The sequence below is a fragment of the Odocoileus virginianus genome, chromosome 1 (genome assembly GCF_023699985.2).
Source record: "Odocoileus virginianus isolate 20LAN1187 ecotype Illinois chromosome 1, Ovbor_1.2, whole genome shotgun sequence".
NCBI classification, from domain to species: domain Eukaryota; kingdom Metazoa; phylum Chordata; class Mammalia; order Artiodactyla; family Cervidae; genus Odocoileus; species Odocoileus virginianus.
In genome coordinates, this window is record NC_069674.1 from 44,755,621 (window position 1) to 44,775,574 (window position 19,954).

General features: G+C 35.7%; 1 protein-coding gene across 1 annotated transcript in view; it reads left to right on the forward strand.

The window, feature by feature from the left end:
• Positions 1-19,954, forward strand: part of STK31 (serine/threonine kinase 31) — a 101,349-nt gene that overhangs the window by 76,563 nt on the left and 4,832 nt on the right. Inside the window, exon 25 of the transcript XR_011487683.1 lies at positions 7,801-7,909. The gene's annotated coding sequence lies outside the window, so the exon portion shown is untranslated. The remainder of the gene's footprint in view (positions 1-7,800; positions 7,910-19,954) is intronic.

Consider the following 19,954-nt stretch of genomic DNA (forward strand, 5'->3'; position numbering starts at 1 on the left):
ATTAGTAAGTTAGAAAACTCTTAACCAAGAAAAGTCCAAGCTAACTGACTTAATGGTGAATTCCACCAGACAAAGACATCACACACACGAGCACTATATAGATAATTACCTCTTACGAATATAGATGCAAAATTTCTCCATTAAAAACTGGGACTTAAGAATGTAAAATCAGTTTAATATTTGAAAATCAATCAATGCAATACACTATATTAATAGAATAAAACAAAAATATTTTCTTAATAGATGCAGAAAAAGCATTTGACAACATCCTATATCCTTTTTGTGATAAAAACCCTACAAACTAATAATAAGGAATTTACTGAACCTAATAGTATCTATAAATAGCTCATAGCTAGCATTATACTTAATGGTAAAAGACTGGATGATTTCTCCTCAGATAAGGAACAAGTCAAGGAATCTACTCCTGCCACTTCTCTTTGACACTGTGCTATTGGTTCTAGCCAAGACAATTAGACAAGAAAAAGAAATAAAAGGCATCAAGATTGAAAAGGAAGGTGTAACATTTTTTCTATTTTCAGGTAACTTGATCTTGCCTACAGAAAATTTTAAGAAATTCATTTTACAACTTTTAGAATTAATCAGTTCATCATGTCTTGCAGATCCAAACTCATTCCATAAAAATAAATCACATTTCTATAGCCTAGAAATTTTTATAACAATTTCATTTCCAAAATCACAGATAAAATAATTGGGAATAAATTAAACAAAAGAAGTATAAGACTTGTACACTAAAACTAGAAAACATTGGTGAAAGTAAAGAAAGCTGAATAGCTTCAAAGAAATAATAAGACTGGAAGACCTAATATTATTCAGTCAGTCAGTTCAATCGCTCATCAGGAGGCTCTTTAGTTGTTCGCTTTCTGCCCTAAGGGTGGTGTCATCTGCATATCTGCGGTTATTAATATTTTTCCCCACAATCTTGATTCCAGCTTGTGCTTCATCCAGCCTAGCATTTCACATGATGTACTCTGCATGTGAATTAGATAAGCTGGGTGACAATATGCAGCCTTGACATACTCCTTTCCCAATTTGGAACCAGTCTATTGTTCCATTTCTGGTTCTAACTGTTGCTTCTTGACCTGCATACAGGTTTCTCAGGAGGCAGGTAAAGTGGTCTGGTATTCCCATCTCTGAATAATTTTCCAGTTTGTTGTGATCCACACAGTCAAAACTTTGGTCAATAATGCAGAAGTAGATGTTTTTCTGGAATTCTCTTTCTTTTTTTTAATGATCCGATGGATGTTGACAATTTGATCTCGTTCCTCTGCCTTTTCTAAATCCAGCTTGAACTGGAAGTTCATGGTTCACGTGCTGGTGAGGCCTAGCTTGGAGGATTTTGAGCATTACTTTGCTAGTGTGTGAGATGAGTGCAATTGTGCGGTAGTTTGAGCATTCTTTGGCATTGCCTTTCTTTGGGATTGGAATGAAAACTGACCTTTTCTAGTCCTGTGGCCACTGCTGAGTTTTCCAAATTTGCTGGCATATTGAGTGCAGCACTTCAACAGCATCATCTTTTAGGATTTGAAATATTGTTAAGTTGATAATAAGCTTTATCTAAAGATGCAACACAGTCTCTCTCAAAATCTGTGCTTTTCTTTAGAAATTAACATATTGATACTAAAATACATGTGGAAATGGAATGGACTCAGGATAGCCAAAACAATACTGAAAAAGGAAATTAAATAGGAGGAATCACACTCTTAATTTCCAAACTTACTATAAAGCAATGATAATCAAGACAGTGTGGGTGCTGGCATAAGGATAGAAATGTAGATCCATGGAATAGGATTGAAAGTTTCTAGTTTAATTTTGCGTGTTTGTGTGTGTAAATAAACCCTTACATATATGGTCAATTGTTTTTTGACAAGGGCACCAGGATAATTAAAATAGGAAAGATGTATTTTCAGCAAATCATACTGGGGCAACTGGATACTCACATGTAAGAAAATGAAGTTGGGCCTCTATCTCACACTATATGCAAAAATCAACTCAAACTGGTTTGTAGACACCAAGTTCAGACTATAAAATTCTAAAAAGAAGAAAACAAGTATAAATCTCTGTGACTTGGGTTAGGCCAAGCTTTCTTAGATATGATGCCAAAAGCATAAGAAAGAGAAGAAATATTAGGTATATTTATTCGTTACCATCTGAGCCACTAGGGAAGCCCTATTTAGATATATCGGAATTTATTAAGTTACAAAATTTTGTGCTTCAAAAGACACTATCAAGAAAGTGAAAAGATAGCCCACAAGATTGGAGAAATATTGTTCAATCATGCATCTGCTAAAGGATTTGTAGTTAGTATGAGAACTCCTACACCCGAATAATAAAAAGAGAAACCAATTAAAAATGGGCAAAGGTTCTGAATGGATATTTCTCCTAAGAAGATACACAAATGGCCAATAAGCACATGAGAAAATGTTCAACTTCATTAGTCATTAAGGAAATTCATATCAAACTATGAGATACCACTTCATACCCACTAGGATGGCTAAAATTGAAAAGTCAGATAATAAGTGTGTAAACTTTTTTTCAAAAATCAGAGAAGTATAAATTGACCTCTGCATAAAAGCAAATTTCATGCTTAGTAAAGCAGCAAAATTAAAATGGGGAAGTCTTATGATTTCAGCAAGTTGGTGCTGCTTTTCATTTATAGTGTGAAACTGGTAGATAGTTTGATCCTATGTCTCAGGAGCCATGGAAATGATTCTCCCCCTGATCCTTATGATACCAGTCTTAAAATTTTGTCTTAGGAACATGATTTAACAGAAATAAAGTTATGTAACTGTTGAATTGAAAATTGAATAAATACAGAATAAGTGAATTGTTTCATGACTCATTGCATATCAGTGTAAGGTGCGTGCAAGCTAAGTCACTTCAGTAGTGTCCAACTCTGTGCAACGCTATGGACTATAGGCCACCACGCTCCTCTGTCCGTGGGATTCTCCAAGTAAGAATACTGGAGGGGGTTGCCATGTCCTCCTCCAGGGGATCTTCCTGACCCAGGGATCAAACCTATATCTCTCATGTCTCCTGCATTGGCAGGTGGTTCTTTACCACTAGAGCCACCTGGAAAGCCCCACACCAGTATAGTAGATTGCTTCAAAAAGTGTGCATTATGAACACACACATAATGCTCAAATATACTGAAAACAGTATCTGAAAATATTTGTGAGAAAAATATGGGTGATGAAACATTTAAAAAATTACTTTTTCAATATTTACTATCAATATTTTCCAATATTTTGCAAAGTTAAAAGAATTTTACAGGGAATATTCATATATAATAATTAAAATATATCATTAGCATGTAGTTATAGTTTACCATACAGCTACCTATGTTAATCTTTTTATATTTATTTTTTATTGAGTTTAAAATTTCTTTCAGAATATTGAGCAGAGTTCCCTGTGCTATACAGTAGGTCCTTCTTGGTTATCTATGTCAATATTCTGTAATAACCTTAATGGGGAAAGAATTTTTAAAAGAATAGAGATAAATCAATAAATAACATTTAAAAAATTCCCCCCAGCTGTCAAGTAATGTCATTTCCTGAGAGATGATTATTTTTGATTAACTGAGAAGTAACTTAAATTTTATTGAAGGTTTAGAACAGTTTAAGTTTCTGTATGGCCACAAGGTGTCGCTCTGGGCCTAGCACATCCTGGGATAACCCTTTGCTAGGAAGGTTTTAGGGAAAGGAACTTCTAAATGCAGTCAGATTTCTTTTGTTTATTTGGGTGACTAGTGTTTTCCAGAAAGAAGAGAAATACCAGAGAAACAAAGCTAAAAAATTACTTAGCTCAAGAGTTAAATTGTTGATAAACTTTTTGTCTTATCCTTCTATACTGCTTTTACAAGCTTCCCTGGTGGTTCAGTGGTAAAGAATCCACTGCCAATGCAGGAGACATGGGTTTGATTCCTGATCTGGGAAGATCCCCTGGAGTAAATTTCTCCTCCATTAAGATCTAAAGTTAATTTAGGTTATATATTTATTTTATTGTTCAAAATATCTTTTCCATAGTTTTTCTTACCTGAAATTTGACTATTTTATTCCACACCCTCTAGGTCAGAACTTTTGGACATATGCAGCAAATATGTTTGTTACCAGCTTCTTGAAATGATACCTTTAAGAAGGTTTAAATTAGTCATGGAAATAGAAATTTTCAAATTTATACAGTGAAAGCTTATCAAAACTATAATTTTTCTTTAGTGTGATTATTTGATTAATGTCTGCATTTCTTTAAACATAGACTATAAGGTTTGAGACTGTACTAGCACAGTGACAGACACTCAAAAAATATTAGTTGATTGGTAAATTTAAGAGTGATTTGAAACTTTCACTGAAGGCTATTTTGTAAGAATTGATAAATCTCTTTAAAAAGTATACTTATTCTATTTTAATTTTTAAAAATAATAATGGTGAGGATTAACTTTAGATATCCCCTTCATTGTTTAAAAATAGCTCCTAGATAAAAATATTTTTCTGTTTTTAGTTGCAAAAAAGAATATTCATTTTAAAAGGAAAATAAAGCCTAGTTTGTTGAAATCCATTTTAAGCAAAAATGATTTCTCTTCTTTCCCTGCAAGAAATTCTCAGTTTCTGTCTACATTAGATGTCACCGACTGTCAATTTGTTTCTTCATACCAGAGAATACAACCATGGAAGCAAGAATCCAATAGTATGGTCAAATAAATTAAACTGTCTACTGGAATAACCAGGGAAAGGCTTTTCCAATTTAAAGTATTTTTCCTTTTTAAAGGGAAGACTATTTGACAAATGGTCTATGAAGCACAGTAGTCTTTTTCGTAAAATTAAGCTATTCAGAATTTAAGGTCTTGGGAAATTTTTAGTGTAAATAGAAATGTCCTTCTCAAAGAATTTAGTGTCATTCTTTTGAATTTCAGATAGGATGGTAAAAAAATTAAATAAGCAAGAATATAAGAACAAACATTAGTGTTGTTGTTTTTAGGACTCATTTTACAGAAAGAAAAGAAATGCCAGAGAAGCAAAGCTACAAAACTACTTAGCTCAATAATTAAATTGTTAATAAATTTTTTGTTTTAGTCCTGTTTATTACTTTTACAAGTTTCCCCCATGGCTCAGTGGTAAAGAATCCACCTGCCAACACAGGAGATGTGGGTTCGATCCCTGGGTCAGGAAGATTCCCCCAGAGAAGGAAATGGCAACCCACTCCAGTATTCTTACATGAGAAATCCCATGGACAGAGGAACCTGGCGGGCTATAGTCCATGGGGTCACAAAAGAGTTGGACACGGCTTATCAACTAAACAACAACTGCTTATTATGTATTCTTTCAACAGTACTTGACAAAAAAAGTCATTATATAAATTCAACCTGCAAGGCTTGGACTTTAAAAGTCTTCACTATCCTTTATTTCCTTCAAATGAAAGTAATGTTCTATATCCCATACCCATTTTTCATATACTTTCCCTCCTCCTTTTCCTCTCTTCTCTTTGCCCTCTTTCCTTTTCCCTAGGTCTTTAAAATTTTTTTTAGTATTAATAGTTCATTTAGAGGAAGATTAATTGCTGCTGAAAGAATTAAATTTGAAACATAAAATATTTCTTGAACAATTTCTACTAAGGTACAGACTTATTATTGCCATCTTGTTTTTGTTGTTCAGTTGATAAGTTGTGTCTGACTCTTTGTGACCGTATGATCTGCAGCATGCCAGGCTTCCCTGTCCATCACCTCTCCTGGAGCTTGCTCAAACTCATGTCCATTGAATTGGTGATGCCATCCAACCATCTCATCCTCTGTCACCCCCTTCTCCTCCTGCCTTCTATCTTTCCCAGCATCAGGGTCTTTTCCAGTGAGTTGACTCTTTGCATCAAGTGGCCAAAGTATTTGCAACTGTCCCCAAATATTATACATACTAATATTTTAACACTTATTTGCTTTTCCTTGAACGTCATGATTTATTTTTATCTGATGTCAGCTCCATTTATGGCAACCAACTGGCAACCTCAAATTACAATTGCTATGACAAGCTAGATATGAAAAATGCAAGCATAATTTTGGTCTTGATTGTTGTACTTTTCTGAGTCATGGCTTGCATCATCTCCTGCAGTTCTGTTTATGATTCACAAATTTTATTTCCACTATATCCTTTTCAGTCTCACATAAGCATCAGTCATACCATATAAATATGTGAGGACAATTTGCTTTAGTAGGAAGACCCAGATAATTTTTTGGCTGCTAGAAGGATTTTTAGCCTTTTCTTTAAAGCAAATAATAAACTTTATGCCCCATTAAATGATCTTTTTTCCTGTTTGATGTGTTTAAAGTCATGGTTAGAGGTTATCTGAAATGTGATTCTTTACACATTGCATTTTAGCAGGTTGGGAAGGGCTGTGGTTTGTTCTAACATGATGGTAACGTATTCACAGTAAAATTCTGAGCCAAAGTAGCCATAGATGACCTTACTTAAGTGCACTAGACCCTAATATAACAGTTTATTTTAAAACATACTTTGGTCTTTAATCTACTGCTTTCAATTCTCCCCTCTTTTTGTGTTAAAAATTTCTGAAGTCTGGAAATGTTTCATTTGTTTCATATTTTGTTTCATAATTAAAGGTTATGCAGCACCCCTATGTTTGTAGCAGCTCTATTTGCAATAGCCAAGACATCAAAACGATCTAAATATCATCAACAGATGAATGGATAAAGATGTGATACACACACACACACACACACACACACACACACACACAATGGACTACTACTCCATTAAAAAGAATGAAATAATGCTATTTGCAGCAACATGAATTGAACTAGAGATTATCATACTGAGTGAAGTAAGTCAGAAAGAGAAAGAGAACTACCGTACGATACCACTTTTATGTGAAATCTAGAATGCAATACAAATGAACATACCTATGAAACAGACGCAGACACACAGACATAGAGAACGGACTTGTGGTCGCCAAGGGCAAGGGGAGTGGAGGAGGGATGAGCTGGGAGTTTGGCTTTAGCAGATGCAAACTATCACATACAGGGTAGATAAACAACAAAGTCCTACAGTGTAGCATGGGGAACTGTATTCAATATGATATAAACCATAATGGAAAAGAATATAAAAAAGAATGTGTATATATGTATAACTGAATTACTTTGTTATACAGCAGAATTTAACACAGATTTGTAAATCAACTATATTTTCCTAGTGGCCCAGACAGTAAAGAATCCACCTGTAATGCAGGAGACTGGGGTTCAATCCCTGCGTCACGAAAATCCTCTGGAGAAGGGAATGTCTACCCTCTCCAGTATTCTTGCCTGGAGAATTTCATGGACAAAGGAGCTTTGTGGGCTACAGTCCGTGGGGCCACAAAGAGTCAGACACAACTGAGCAACTAATACTTTTGCTTTCGTACTTCCTTTCTTTTTTTTAAAGAAAGGAACAATCTTTATTAAAGGGGATATTATGCTTATAGTCAATTATAATAGAATATAAGTGTATACTCATATTTTTATGGAAAAAGATGTATAGATGCATAAAAGCAGGTTTGGAACACTACATACCAAAATGTAAATACTGAAAAAGAAATAATAATTCCAAAGAAAATATAAAATGCATGATAGTTATATAGAATATACATATATAAATGTAAAAGTAACAGAAAAAAAAAAAAGGTAAAAAGGTTATATAGAATCAGTTGCCAGAGTACAGAAGGTAGTGTGGATGGATGCTAGGTATTTTATCTACATTATCTCATAGTCTTCACAACAACCCCATAAAGTGCAAATATTTTTTACAGAAAAAGAAAGAAAATGAGGCATGAGAGAGTACGTTTTTAGCAAGGATCACATTTATCATCTTTGAAATTATTTGTGAGATGCCAAGATAGATGCTGAAGACACCAAGAGGTATGAGTCTTTCTTTTAGAAAGCCTTTGGTATGGTTGAGACAAGGCATATCTGTGGGAAAAAAAAAAAAAAAAAGAATTGCTAACTGCTGTTAATCCTAAAGTAGTGTCTCCCACAGAAGGGAATTAATCTTGGGGTCAGCGAAGTTACCTAAAACTCTGTCTTAGCAGAGGAGTCCAAAATGAAGTGGAACTCCACTATTTTTGCATGAGTCTGTTTATTTCCATTGCATTACTTTTTTGAGAATTAAAAAATTTTTTAATTGGAAGACAATTGCTTTACAAAGTTGTGTTGGTTTCTTCCATACAACAGCATGAGTCAACCATAGAAGTGTACAGATGTTCCTTTTCTCTTGAACCTCCCTTCCAGCCATTACATTTTTTAAAGAGTTAAAATACATTTCTCCTATTTTTTTTTTTGAAGTAACACTTAGAAGGATGGCTTCTGTACAGGAAATAAAATGTTCTTACCTAAGGTATCAAATAATATATTATTTGACCACCCTGGCAAATGAAGCTTGTTAGTTTCAAGTGTAAAGATAATTTTATTGAAAGGCTGGCAGAAAGGTTCACTATCCATATAAAGAAATAAATATTAATTTCTTTGTATGTTTAATTTTTTTTCAAAATGTACTATTGTAGGAGATATCCCTTTAATAGAAACAGTTTGTGACTGAAGCTCATTTTTGAGGTCAAACTCATCGCCAGGGATCATTTATGTAGAATAAATAAGTAACAAATAAGTAAGCTTGGAATTCGACATTACCAGTTCTAGTTTGAATAAGATTAAAATGAGTTTATTAAGCTCTCATACAAATTTGAGATAAATATTTCTCAGTTTGAGAGCAAATAAACACAGTAGATATGCTTCATAGGTTTTGCGTTCCTTTTTTATTATCAAAGCTTGAGAGAAAAGGAAAAGAGGCATTGCATGTGGAGAGATTAGAAAAAAGTGTTACCCATCTTAGTGTTCCAAAACTTTTTTTTGTCAAGCACTTTGGAAGAGAAATTTTGGCATTTGATTTGAGGAATTTAAAAGATGGATTTTGTTTTTTCTTAAAAAAGTTCTGGGAAATAGAAAATGCATTTAACATTTAGCATATTCTTTGCTGTTATGTTTGAGACTATTGATCTTTTTGTCTACTTTTTCCTTCATACTCTGAAGCTTTCAGTTCTTTTTTCTTTTTTTTCATTTATTTTTACTAGTTGGAGGCTAATACTTTACATCATTGCAGTGGTTTTTGTCATACATTGCAATGAATTAGCCATGGATTTACATGTATTCCCCATCCTAGTCCCCCCTCCCACCTCCCTCTCCACCCGATCCCTCTGGGTCTTCCCAGTGTACCAGGCCCGAGCACTTGTCTCATGCACCCAACCTGGGCTGGTGATCTGTTTCACCCTAGATAATATACATGTTTCGATGCTGTTCTCTTGAAACATCCCACCCTCGCCTTCTCCCAGAGTCCACAAGTCTGTTCTATACATCTGAGTCTCTTTTTCTGTTTTGCATATAGGGTTCTCGTTACCATCTTTCTAAATTCCATATATATGTGTTAGTATACTGTAATGGTCTTTATCTTTCTGGCTTACTTCGCTCTGTATAATGGGCTCCAGTTTCATCCATCTCATTAGAACTGATTCAAATGAATTCTTTTTAATGGCTGAGTAATATTCCATGGTGTATATGTACCACATGAAGCTTTCAGTTCTTACATGTTTTAGCAAATCATGGATTTTTTTTTTTTTCTGAACTGACTGCATACTCCATCACATATCTTATTACTAATTTATAGCAAGTTATGTCTTCTCTGTGCTAATCTCTCACATAATGTACAAGTCTAATAAAAAATTATTGCTAACAGTATATATCCTTATATTCTTACTCGTAGCAAAAGTAAAATTTATATGTATAGTAGTTCACCTGTGAAGGGTTTGTGGTACGCTAATGAACTGTGGCCTATATTACAATAAGCCTACATAGCAAGGAATGAAGGGACCAATTGGCACTGAGACAAAAAGCAACTCACCTCTAGGAATTAAGAAACTTGGGACCTTTGAAGACCATGGCAGCCAGGAAATTGAAAATCAAATTCCAGGTAGACATTTTGATGATATTAGGCTTCTGACTGAATTGACAAAGGAAAATTTGATTATTTATAAATTGCTTTTTAATTGCTCAGCCCAAACTACATGGAGGGAACACAGCCCCACACATCAACAGAAAATTGGATTAAAGATTTACTAAGCATGGCCTTGCCCACTGGAGCAAAACTCAGTTTTGCCCACAGCCAGTCCTTCCCACCAGGAAGCCTATGCAAGCCTCTTATTCTCATCCATCAGAGGGCAGATAGAATGAAAACCACAATCACAAAAAAATAACCAAACAGATCACATGGATCACAGCCTCTCCTAACTCAATGAAACTATGAGTCATGCTGCATAGGGCTACCCAAGACAGATGGGTCATGGTGGAGAGTTTGAACAAAATGTGGTCCACTGAAGAAGGAAATGTCAAGCCAATTTAGCAGTCTTGCCTTGAGAACTCCATGAACAGTATGAAAAGGCAGAAATATATGACACTGAAAGATGAACCCTCCAGGTCAGTAGGTGTCCAATACACTACTGGAGAAGAGCAGAGAAATAGCTCCAGAAGGAATGAAGAGGCTGAGCCAAAGTGTGAGCAATGCCCAGCTGTGGATGTGTCTGATGGTGAAAATAAAGTTTGATGCTGTAAAAAACAATATTGCAAAGGAATCTGGAATGTTAGGTCCATGAATCAAGGCAAATTGGAAGTGGTCAAACACGAGTTGGCAAGAGTGAACATCAACATTTTAGGAATCAGTGAATTAAAATGGACTGAAATGTGTAAATTTAATTCAGATGACCATTATATCTACTATTGTGGGCAAGAATCCCTTAGATGAAATGGATTAGTCCTCATAGTCAACAGGAGAGTCTGAAATGCTGTGCTTGGGTGCAATCTCGAAAATGACAGAATGATTTCAGTTTGTTTCTAAGGCAAACCATTCAGTATCACAGTAATCCAAGCCTATGTCCCAATCACAAATGCTGAAGAAGCTGAGGCTGAATGGTTCTATGAACACCTATAAGACCTTTTAGAACTAACACCAAAAAAAAAAAAAAAAAAAAAAAGATGTACTTTTCATCATAGAGGACTGGAATGCAAAAGTAGGAAGTCAAGAGATACCTGGAGTAACAGGCAAGTTTGCCCTTGGAGTACAAAATGAATCAGAACAAAGGATAACAGAGTTTTGCCAAGAGAACTCACTGGTCATAGCAAACACCCTCTTCCAACAACACAAGAGACGACACCATAAATGGACATCACCAGATGCTGAATACCGACATCAGATTGATTATATTCTTTGCAACCGAAGATGGAGAAGTTCTATATAGTCAGCAAAAACAAGACCAAGAGCTGACGATAGCTCAGATCATGAACTCCTTATTGCCAAATTTAAACTTCAATTGAAGAAACTAGGGAAAACCAGTAGGCCATTCAGGTATGACCTAAATCAAATCCCTTATGATTATATAGTGGAAGTGATGAATAGATTCAAGGGGTTAGATCTGATAGACAGATTGCCTGAAGAACTATGGATGGAGGTTTGTAACATTGTATAGGAGGCTTTGTGATCAAAGCCATCCCCAAGAAAAAGAAATGCAAAAAGGCAAAATGGTTGTCTGAGGAGGTCTTACAAATAGTTGAGAAAAGAAGAGAAGTGGAAGGCAAAGGAGAAAAGGAAAGATATATCCATTTGTATGCAAAGTTCCAGAGAATAGCAAGGAGAGATAAGAAAGTCTTCCTAAGTGAATAATGCAAAGAAATAGAGGAAAAAATAGAATGGGAAAGACTAGAGATCTCTTCAAGAAAACTAAAGATACAAAGAAAATGTTTCATGCAAAAATGGGCACAATAAGGGACAGAAATGGTATGGACCTAACAGAAGCAGAAGATATTAAGAAGAGGGGGCAAAAATACACAGTAGAACTATACAAAAAAGATCTTAATGACTCAGATAACCACGATGGTGTGATCACTCACCTAGAGCTGAACATCCTAGAGTGCAAAGTCAGAAGATATTAAGAAGAGGGGGCAAAAATACACAGTAGAACTATACAAAAAAGATCTTAATGACTCAGATAACCACGATGGTGTGATCACTCACCTAGAGCTGAACATCCTAGAGTGCAAAGTCAAGTGGGCCTTAGGAAGCATCACTATGAACAAAGTTAGTGGAGGTGATGGAATTCCAGTTGGGTTATTTCAAATCCTTAAAGATGATGCTGTTAAAGTGCTGCACCCAATATGCCAGCAAATTTGGAAAACTCAGCAGTGACCACAGGACTGGAAAATGTCAGTTTTCATTTCAATCCCAAAGAAGGGCAATGTCAAAGAATGCTCAAACTACTGCACAATTGTACTCATTTCACATGCTAGCAAAGTAATGCTTAAAATTCTCCAAACTAGGCTTCAATAGTACACAAACTAAGAACTTCCAGATGTTGAAGTTGAATTTAGAAAAGGCAGAGGAACCAGAGATCAAATTACCAACATCCACTGGATCATAGAAAAAGCAAAAGAATTTTAGAAAAACATTTACTTCTGCTTTATTGACTACCCCAAAGCCTTTGACTGAGTGGATCACAACAAACTGGAAAATTTTTAAAGAGATGAGAATACCAGAGAGAATACCTCCTGCAAAAACTGTATGCAGGTCAAGAAGCAATAGTGAGAACTGGACATAGAACAATGGACTGGTTCCAAATTGGGAAAAGAATACATCAAGGCTGTATATCGTCACCCTGCTTATTTAACTTATATGCATAGTAAATTATATGAATTGCTGGGCTGGATGAAGCATAAGGTGGAATCAAGATTGCTGGGAGAAATAACAATAACCTCATATATGCATATGACCCCACCCTTATGGCAGAAAGCGAAGAGAAACTGAAGAGCCTCTTGGTGAAAGTGAAAGAGGAGAGTGAAAAAGGTAGCTTAAAATTCAAAATCCAGAAAACAATGATAACAGCGTACAGTCCCATCACTTCATGGCAAATAGGTGGGGAAACAATGGAAATAGTGAGATTTTATTTTCTTGGGGTTCAAAATCACTGCAGATAGTGACTGCAGCCATGGAGTTAAAAGACGTTTACTCCTTGGAAGAAAAGTTATGACCAACCAAACTAGACAGCATATTAAAAATCAGAGACATTACTTTGCAGCAAAGGTCCATCTAGTCAAAGCTTTGGTTTTTCCAATAGTCATGTATGGATGTGAGAGTTGGATTATAAAGTAAGTTGAGTGCTGAAGAATTGATGTTTTTAAACTGTGGTGTTGGAGAAGACTCTTGAGAGCCCCTTGGACTACAAGGAGATCAAACCAGTCCATCCTAAAGGAAATCAATTCTAAATATTCATTGGAAGGACTGATGCTGAAGCTGAAGCTGAAGCTCCAATACTTTGGCCACCCAATGCAAAGAGCCAACTCATTGGAAATAGCTTGATGCTGGGAAAGATTGAAGGCATCACTGACTCAGTGAATATGAGTTTGAGTAGGCTTCGGGAGATGGTGAAACACAGGGAAGCCTGGCTTGCTGCAGTCCCTGGGGGTCACAAAGAGTTGGACATGACTGAGTAACTGAACAACAATAAATTGCTTTTTAAAAATTAAGAAATGTATGATATTAATTTTTTAACAATATTTTGTCACTTCTCAAAAGTTATAGTTTTTCATACTGTTTATTTTTTACTATCACATGTATATACACATTGGAAAAGCCCGAAAAATTTAAATAAAAAATACCATATTTCAATCACTTAAAAAGTAACTTTTCACATTTTAGCATTTTCTGTGTAGTATTTCTCCTTGCATAGCTTTTTTAAAATTTCTATTATGGTATCTATCTTTTTTTTTTTTTATTATTAGTTGGAGGCTAATTACTTTACAATATTGTAGTGGGTATGGTATCTATCTTAACTGACTGTCTTGCTTTCTGCTGGCAAGTTGATTCCTTGTTACTGCTCTCATCAGTGGTATTTCTGATACTATTTTTCTTAAGTGGCATGCTGAAATGAGAACACGGTGTCAGAGTTCCCTGGTATAATGCCTTTGAACAAAGATTTGGTCAAATCTTTGTTCTGAACTCTGTGTGACTAGGGAATGTAGGCAAGATAACTTCTAACAGCCAATCAGCAATTCCATTATCTGAGTTGGTTAAAGAATGTTTTTGGAAATATTCTGAAGTCATCATTTTCCTGGAAATAAAATATTATGTTTGAAAAAAATCTATTAGAATACTATGTATATAATTATTTTCTGGTTAAAATTATACTATAATTGCTTTCTCAAATTATGATAAAGTCTTCACAAACTAATTTATACAAATGGCTTTATTTTTTTTTTTCATTTATTTTTTTAGTTGGAGGCTAATTACTTTACAATATTGTAGTGGTTTTTGCCATACATTGACATGAATCAGCCATGGATTTACATGTATTCCCCATCCCGATCCCCCCTCCCGCCTCCCTCTCCACCCGATTCCTCTGGGTCTTCCCAGTGCACCAGGTCTGAGCACTTGTCTCATGCATCCAACCTGGGCTGGTGATCTGTTTTACCCTTGATAGTATACCTGTTTCAATGTTATTCTCTCAGAACATCCCACCCTCACCTTCTCCCACAGAGTCCAAAAGTCTGTTCTGTACATCTGTGTCTCTTTCTGTTAATTTATACAAATGGCTTTAAAGTATTCTTTATTTTAGTGAAGTCGCTCAGTTGTGTCCAACACTTTGTGACCCCATGGACTGTAGCCCACCAGGCTCCTCTGTCCATGGGATTTTTCCAGGCAAAAGTACTGGAGTGGGTTGCCATTTTCTCCTCCAGGGGATCTTCCTGACCCAGGGATCGAATCTGGTCTCCCACATTTCAGGCAGACACTTTACCATCTGAGCCACCAGGGAAGCCCCGTTCTTTATCTCAGGTCATTAATATTGTTTGTCTAGTTCGCTCTGGACGGTAGGAGGAGAAAGCAGGGTTAAGTTAGGAGGACTGAACTGGGATGGTAGAAGAGAAGTCCATATTCTGAACTTTTAGGTTAATGATTAAACTTACCCAAATTAGAAGTGACTTAAAGATAAAGGTCCAAGAGAAGATTAACAAAAAACTGTAATGCTACCCTACTGCTCCATGACAAATCTTTAGTAGATCATGGCATTCTTTCCCATGAGCCCAGGGACATTTGCCATCTCAGGTTATAGATTTAAGAAATTCAGTTTCTAGGTAAAAATCAAGGATCAGAAATTAGAGGTTTCGATAACCAGATCTAATTTGTCAAAAAGAAGATACAAAGATCTAGAACTCAGAAGTGGAGAGAGTGAGATAGCATCAGAAATCAGAACATAGGAACTGATCTAGGGGTAAAGATGAGTTTCCTTCTGACTCTTGTACCAGTGGAGAAGGGAATGGCAATCGGCTGCAGTATTCTTTCCTGGAGAATTCAATGGACAGAAGATCCTGGCTATAGTTCATGGGGTTGCAAAAGAGTTGGACAAGACTGAGCAACTAATACACTTGTACTAAATGTATTGACAAAAGCATTTTCTCCAAATGTATGCAAGAAGTCTCAGCATTGTGATACAATGTTAAAGGGAAGTGATAAGGATATATTAGGATAGTGATTTTAATAGTGAGTGTTTTTCTCTTACATAAGTTTCTAAATTTTCTGTGGTATGAATGTTTACTGTTATATTTAAAATAATATTATTCAAAAAGGTTAAATAATATCACTTATGTTGAATTCTAAAACAAAAATTTCATAGTAGACAGTAAGTATTTTAAATATGTATATCTGAATTAACACTGGACTTGGGTTAACACGAACTGGGTTTTAGGCCAATGGGAGTTGGCGATCAACAGGGAGGCCTGGTGTGCTGTGATTCATGGGGTCGCAAAGAGTCGGGGACAACTGAACGACTGAACTGAACTGAACTGAACTGATACCATTACTACATATGATTTTGACTCTAAGTCTGATGTATTTTTTACCACCCACCAAACAATTCTCTGACACTAACTAGGTGACCTATAATTGAACCCAATTCTGACACACCTGTGAAACATTTTGTTTTCTGACTCTTTGAAAATTACTTTAGTCATAAGGTTTCAAAACCTGGTTTTGGAGGAAAAAAGTAGTTGGGTGTGTAGCAAGGAAGTTTCACTGCTTCTTTTTAACACTGCCTTTTTTACCCAAATTTGTGACTATGAAAAATTCAACCATACAATAAAGTTGAATTTTGCAGCAAAGACCGACATACCTAACTAAATTCTGTAGCTGACTTGGTTACCATACTTGCTTTACCCATCCATTCCTCTAATCCATTTTGTTTTCTGATGCACTTCAAAGTAATTATTTAAAAATAATTTTATTATTATTTGATAGGAAGGACTAGAGAATTGTAGTCTACTATGCTAAATGTCTTCTCTTTATCCCTTCAGATATACTCTCCACTCCTTGCTCTGTGCCCTGGAAGCGAACCACATTAATGGGCTTCTCTCATCGCATCCTTTACTTAGTCACCTAGCTATCCATAGTTTGCCCTTTCTGTTTGTCACATGCACACACACAAGCACTTTTAACCATTTGAGATTAACTTGTATGTGTTTTGGTCCTTTTATCCCTAGAAACTTTGCTATGTGTTTCTCTTACAGTACAAAATTGGTTCTCTCTCACAAAGCAGTCTGATAATGGTTTGGAGCTGGCATGGCAGTTCAGGCGTGTCTCAAACACCCGTCTCACTGCTTAGCCATCTCTAGGTTAAGCATGTTTGTATACATATTCAAAGATGGTTCAGTACCCCTATGTCCACCTCTGAACAAGAGGGATGAAAGAAAAGGGAAAGGTGTGTCCTTTTCTTTTAAGAGGATGTTTTAGAAACTGTCCACATAACCTCTCGATATATGTCCATACCAGCTGCAAGGGAGACTGAGACTGTGTTCTTTACCTGGTAGTGACGATGTGTCCAGCTGAAACTGAGCATAATGCTAATGAGAGAAATAGGAAGGAATGAGCATAGGAGGATAACAGTATTTTCCACATGGTGGTAAACAGTAGCAGCAGTGATTTGATGAGGATGATACATAGGAATGACTTCTATACAAAGGGATCAGTATATGTGATAATTTCATAGTGCCAAAATGGTGTTAAGACTGGGCATGAGACCTACTTCCTTCTCTCACCCTCTTGCATTGTTAGGTAACATGGGGTCTGTACATATATGGTAGTGGAGAATGGCAATATCTTCATAGAGAGTCAGGAAGAGGGTAAGAAGGTAGTAGGATGAGTAGTCATGAGATAACACCATGTCACTCCCATCCCAAAAACACTTTCCAGAGGGGACTCAAAAATTGTAGTCGTAATTAAAATAATGGTCACAAGAAAATGAAATCAATTATGCCAATTGTGAAACATAAGTTGTGGCACACCTACCAGGATGGTTACAGTATAAAAAACGGACAATAGCAACTGTTGGCAGAGATGTGGAGAAATGGGAGCCCTCATATATTGCTGGTAGGAATGTAAAATGGTGCAGCCACCTTGGAAACGAGTCTGGGGTTTCCTAAAAAGTTTCAACATAGAATTACCATATGACCCAGCCTAGGTTACCCAAGAGAAATAAAGATGTACATCTATACAAAAATGTTGTGCACAAGGTTCATATCAACATTTTTCATGATAGCTTAAGAGTAGAACAACCCAGAGTTTCATCAACTAATGAGTAGATAAATGAAATGTTATATTTCTATTATATAATGGAATATAATTTGGTAATTTGTTTATAAAAATCATTCAAGTACTAATACATGCTACCATATGACTAACCTTGAAAACATTATGCTAAGTAAAAGAAGCCAGTTACAAATGATCACATATTACATGATTTTATTTATATGAAATACCTGGAATAGACAAATTAATGGAGACAGAAAGTATATTAGTTGTTGCCAAGGGTTTGGGGAGTTGTCGGTAAATGGAAAGTGACTGATAATCCAAATGAAGTTTCTTTTTGGAGTGATAAAAATGTTCCCAAGTTTGTCATAATGATGATTGTATAACTCTGTGAATGTGATAAACTTCATTGAATTATATATATACTGTAAATGGGTGAACTTGATGGTATATAAATTATATATCAATAACACTGTTGAAAGTAACTCATGGTTCAACTATTTGCAAGTATTTTCACTATGACAGAAACTAAAGGCAAAGAGGGCACCATGAGCACTAGCAGTAAGTGGCCAAAGGTTAGCAGTGAACCAACGTACTCTGACTCGTAATGGCTATTCAAGGCCATAGACAGCAATGCACAGGTTGTGCACTCTACTCCCGTTTCCATGTGACACTCTAAAATTGTGCAAGTGTAGGTGAACTAGAGAAAAACAACATTTTAAAAGATAATTTTCCAAAACATGATAAAACCAGATAGGTATAAAAATGAACATATATTAAAGATTTATTATTTAACCCATTCAAAATGTGAACTAGACAGATGTTATAATCGGTTCAAAAGGGAATTCAAAAACATATAAAATATATATTTATTGACTATGAATAGAAATAAATTCCAATTTATAGAATTAAAAAATAAAGACAATAAAAGGGCTTGAATCAGATGACTTGGCAGAGTGTACTGTATGTAGACAGTGCTCAACAATGAAAGGCCACAAGCGCATGCCCTGGAGAGGTACCCTCTAAACAAGGCATAGTTTTCTATTGAAAGACATTTTTTTCCCCTCACCAAATGTTTGCCTCAAGCAGACCCTAATGTGGATGGAGGCTTATTGCAGAACTAGGATGAGGAGTGAGAGCAGAAAGGACACAAAGATTCAGCAGTGTGTGCCCAGAGACGTAGACCTGACAGGAGTGATGGAAACGTATACCAGAGATAAGAGAAAGGGACGTTTATTGCTTGAGGAGTAGAAGGACACACATGCCGAAAAAGGGAAGGAAAGTGTTGCCTACGTAAGGGAAAGGAAAATGTATATAGATGGGCTTTGACATATACTTGATCAGATGAACAGTGCTGCAGACACAGTCCAGGCTATATTCCTCCTTTTAAAATGCAAGGTTTAGTTGTTGCTCCAGACTGCTTTTTCAAGTGACCAATTTAACTATTAACTAGTTTGCCAACATCAATTTGCCAAATGATGAATTCATAAGAAAATCAGTTCACCAATTTGTTTCGGTTTTGCTGTAACATTGGCAAATAGCTCATTCAGTGAATTGATTTTCAATGAGTTGATTTACTTCCAGATTTCGATTCCCTAGGGCAAACCTGTTTGCCAAAGTTGAGCCTCCTTTTGTAAGCTGTACTCTTCATTCATTTATAAAGAATTTATGCATTCATTCACTGGAAATTTTTTTAAAAACCTACTGTGTGTCTGGCATTATTCTAACAGAGAACTTCCTGCCAATATATCTGATGAAGGAAATGGTTTCATCCACTGCATAATCGACAAAGATGACTTATTTCCGTGAAATACATTTCTCCAAATATTATAAAATTACAAGGATATACCTAAAATAGAAGCCTAAATAGATAATATGAAGACATGAGAAACTAAAAACTAAACTAAACTATCAAAGAATCCAGCAAATATTATGAAGCCTTTTCTCTTTCCTGAATTGCGCTAAGGAGTATTTTAAGGGGTAACAAGTGTACTACAGGAAAAACCCAAGGAATGGATAAGCTGAGTTTTTAAAATCCACGTGTAGGTTGCTTGATACAGGTCACCTATTCTTTCCAGAGAAATGATGCTATGAACAGGTATTAGATTCCTGTGTTAGCTCACAGCAGTTTAATACTCAATGTAGCAGTGAGCACAGCAAGAGAGACTCATTGTGTGATGCAATGTAAAAAACAAGGACTTTGGAATCAGACCTGAATTTGAGTTGTTGGGGCAAATTACTTATGCTCTCTGAATCTCATCTGTAACACAAAAATGATAATGTCTACCTCAAAGCAA